Consider the following 5000-nt stretch of genomic DNA (forward strand, 5'->3'; position numbering starts at 1 on the left):
ACTGTGTTACCACAGATCAAGCAAAGCCTGGAGAACCAGGGCATCCCAGCAAACACTAACCTGACAATGAGATATGGAGACGGCAGTTATTTTACCACCAAGGACGAGCCTTAATATGAGGCCAGCACTAGCACATACTGATATCATGTAGCTGTCTATAAGGTGTGTGTATACTATATTTAACTGATGAAATATTTAAGTTGAATTGATTGATGAAATTAACATGAAAGTGTTTAACTATTCAAATGTAGAATCAATGTTTAACAAAACAAATGCAATGTTGCAACTTAAAGACAGGGAAAAGGCTATGAGATTGTCCCAAGCATTGCACTGTGGTGTGGGGGTGTCACATTTATCTTATTGTCATAGGTGGGCCTTCAATGAAACTTTTGGGGAACCACTGCTGTAAGGGATTGGGCTCTGGTTCTGGTTCTGATTCTGGTTTGACATAAAGCTAACTCTTATAGGGGAGGGTTGTACTAAAAGATTGTGTTCAGATATGGGTGGTTTGGCATACTAGTGGTTACCGGGTGAAGTGTCTTATTTTCTCAGTCTGTGTTGCTGTCAGTTCATTCCCTTGTAATGGCATTATTTCTTGATAACAGATTAAACCTCCAAAAAACATAATAATTATATAAAGGTAGTGGTGTTTTCACAGATATTGGATCTGCTATTGAGTGGGATATTGTCAATGGTCACAATAAAGAGTGAATTTGGGATCATAATCTTGATTTCGCACGTTTTTATGTATTCTCACACTCCTATTCTGCCACACCTTAACCTTTTTGGGTATGGAAACACAGTATCACATACTTATGCTATAGTCAACCCATTACCCACAGCCTATACAACCTGACTACAGCATGAATATGGCTCAGATCTGGCCTGAGGTCAAGCAGATCTATGACAGAGGCAGGTCAAGTCTACTCCTGAGGCAGCTGCCTTGCGGGAGAGCGGGGGATACTGTGAATACACAAAACCTACTCTTTTAAACACCATCAATGAATCAGTCATTCCCTTCTCAGTGCTACCCTTTCGTTTTCTCTACTGAGCTGTCTGACCCCATCCTGTCGCATACTTCTTCAAGAAGTGTTTTCTATTTTAAATATATACAGTATATAAAAAAATACAACAAATACAAACAGTATAGTTATATATGTATACTTGAATATACTCCTGTGGTGATTCAAGTGACTTCAAGTGTGACCTCCGTGTGAATTTTACGTTGCCAGGCAATGGTAACTGCTACCTTGGAAATCCCTTGATTGCATGACCTTTAAACAGCAATATCGACTGTTCAGAAAAGTGAGAGGATGACAGAATAAAGGACATAGCTGACAATCAGCCTATTTTCATTCACAATGTGTATATGTGTGGTATAACATTATATTCGTAAGCTGAACAAAAGGGTGTGACCTCCCCTGTAGCCTACTTGGCCTATTTTTTTTTATTATGATGTATATTTTCTACATCCATTCACTTAATACTTCCAAATGCGTTTTAAGTATCTTATTATATCGCTGGTATGATTTGATTAAAAGGTCAAATATTTCATCCCAAATGGCAAACGAAATGGCCTCCCTCCTCTCCCACTTTGGCCGTGAAGTGCAGGTGGATAACGGAGCTAATGGTTATGTAAGCTTCTCCCCACATGGCCGCGCTGTAACGAACATCTGTTACACCACACTACACAACCCAGTATGTGACACACACATGAGTCATATTTACGTCGTAGTTTTAGAGTCTAATCATATTGAATGGGCAGTCACACCGGTTTGTCAACTTTGGGGCGAGAAACTAAATGGACCTATTTCGGGAACATACCGAAAGTCGACGTATGAAAGAGATGACTGGAAAGAAAGGGAGGGTGAGGAACACAGTGGCGTCGCTTCTGTTTTGTTTTACACAGGTAATATTTTTATAATATGTATAGATATGTTTTTTTTTTTTTCGTTTACATGTTATTTATCGTTGCGTAGCCGAGGGGGATATTGTGTATGATCGCACTTGACGTTCAGTCAAGAGAGCGGCTGGCGTATGGTCTACATCTGATACAATCGGCTGGAGATCAACGATGTGATAACGTCTGAAATGAGAGGAATGGGTTATGGTTGAAGTACCAAAGGTGACCGGTGGAAGAACTTGTTTACTTTGTAATTGTGGTTATCTAAAGCAACAGTTTGAAACATGTTAGGAAGCTGGGTGAGTATCTTAATTACACGAGGTATCGCTCCCTCTCCCTCTCTCTCTCTCTCTCTCTCTCTAAGGCTGTGTGCGCGTGTGTACGGCAATATAGGGTTTTAATACAGTGGACTGCTCATACAAGTCATTATTTTTGCATATAACTAACCCCCACACCTATCAGTAGCCAGCAGTGAATAGTATACTACAGTCCACCAATTGACAGAGAGAGGGAGAGTTATGATCATACTTGTAAGGGGAGGAAAAGGATTAGGGGAAACACGTGAAGAGGGAAGAGGGGCAGAGAGAGAAAGAAGCTGAGAGAGCGAGAGAGGATGACAAAAAGGAGATATAGAGCATCTAATGCATGATAAAAAGGTACTGTGCATTTATTTACATGTTAAGACAGTGTATTTCAGATAGAGATACTGTACAATTATTTACATGCAAAGACAGTATCTGTGGGATACTGTGAACTGTGCATTTATTTACATGTAAAGGCTTCAGATTAGTGTATTTCCTCATGTGTGCGATCACAACTCTCACACTATAATGTTGTTCACATAGAGCAGAGCTTAGCTTGTTTGGGTAGAGCTTAGTAAGTCTGTTTGGGTACTTCAACTAATATGTGTTTAACAAAGGAGCTTGTAGCTAGACGTTTCCTGGTGCACAGAACGTGTTACCTTTGGGGCTGAAGTAAGAGAGGAGTACCTATGGAGGTCCCAAAACCCTCCATGATATGTTACAGAGGGATATCAGTTTCCGTAAAAGCAACCCCATCTCCTCAAGTAATCGGATGACTATAGCTCTGCAAAGTGATGTATGACATATAACGTAGCCCTTTGTTCATGGAGTGAAGGACAGTATTATTATGTGTTTCTGACAATGATGAAGTTGGATATTGTGTTCCTTGCCACCTCAGTAAGCTTTATGCAGCATTGGTATTCAGTTGGAACAAAGGCTTTCGTCAGGTCAAAAACAGTGATACATAATTTATACACACAACTCCTCGTACACACATAGGCTCAAGTATCCATGTACCTCCTTCAAGGAGCTGAGGCCATGCGTACACTGAGCAAAAACATAGAGCATAGCATCATGTTGTGTTTTGTGTTTCTTGATGCCCCCTGAAAAAGGATAACTGCATTACTTCTAAGTTAAGGAGTAGGATATTTACTCTTATGTCAAATTCAAAACTAATAGTTTAGACTTTATTAAAAATACAGACCCCACAGTAGGAACTTAAAATCTTGTATTTTTTTCAATACTCCCTATGTCCACCTTTATTTTGGTCGACAGACTCAATCCTCCACGGCATTGAAGACACCAGTGTTGCACACATTTCTGGAGAGGTGCTCTACTATTCTTCACAGAACAGTTTTCACAGCTCGCTCTCTGCTGGAGGGCTTGTGTTGCTCTACCTTTCTCTTTAACATATATATAGCTCAAATATATATACATATATATATATATATATATAACTCTAATATATATATATATTCAATTACATTTGATTTATATAGCACCAAAACAATAAAATTGTCTCTACGTGCTTTACAGGAAAGAGCCTGAATTCCCTTAGAGCAAGCACAACGGCAGGCAGAAGGAGAGGAGGGAGAAGGGGAGGGGGGGAGAAGGGGAGGGGGGGAGAAGGGGAGGGGAGAGAATCAGAAACGCGGCAGATGAATTCATGGATTCAGGATGAGCATGCTAGCATACATGTGGTAAATGTACACACTCTATACAGACATAGCATGGTATGTACATGATATGTACAAAATTGACAGTGAATAAGGTGGGGAGAGAGTATTCAATTATTGTGCAACAATCGAGGGGGTATACAATGTGCTCGTAGGTTACTATTACAAGCCTTAGTAGAGTAATAATGGCAATGTATTATTATTATTGTTGGATATAGGCATATAGTTAGCTAGATTATCAGGATCAAGATTAGTCTTTGAGAGATGATATGATCACTGCTAATTTGAAAGATTGTGGAACGTATGATGAATTGCTCATTACTTGAACTAGTGTCTCATTTAATAAGGGTGTTTTAGTCCTTTTGACCCTTTGTCCCTAGTTTTAATCCCTTGTGAATACAAATCTATTAACGAGTTGCATCTTGCCTACAACCATCCTTATTTGGGAACTCTTTTATTTCTACTCGCATAGTGCTTTTTGTTGATGTTCTTTCTAATAACGATCCTCTGTGCTCCACTCTGAGTCATGCCAATCTATGGGGTTAGGGTAGCATCATTAGTAGCATGTCTGTGAAGAGTGTCTAACTATCTCAATCCCTGTTAATTTGTATATCAGCTAACATTTGCAAATGTATAAAGGAATCTCATATTCATTAATAATACAATATCATCAAAATAACAGCCTTTTGCCAGAATCGCAGACCTTTGCGAAGTGACGGTAGAATACTTGGCACAAAGCATCTGCCAAATAACTATTTCTGAAGCATTTTATCATTTTATGATTAACAACTTGCAGTGCAATCAATCAGTCTGAATGCTACCTTGGAAACTAAACCTCTTTCTCTGGATGCCGCACCTTGGCACTTCCAGTTACATTTCGAGAGCACTTGATGAGTGAGATGAGGCAGGCCGAACCTGAGTGTGGGACTTTGTTTAGGCCGAGAGTCAAGGGAGAGAGTCATGGGAGGCGCTGAGTCTGTTTTGCATTGTACCCTTGAGGGAAATTATAGATAAGCATTTGTCCTAGTGCTCACAGTGTAACTGCACACTAAAAATGTGCAGTTCTGTTTCCATAAAACCATCAAGCGAATGTTTGTGGGACATTTACTGAACTGTCTT

Source organism: Sprattus sprattus (genome assembly GCF_963457725.1).
Source record: "Sprattus sprattus genome assembly, chromosome: 21".
Taxonomy (NCBI): domain Eukaryota; kingdom Metazoa; phylum Chordata; class Actinopteri; order Clupeiformes; family Clupeidae; genus Sprattus; species Sprattus sprattus.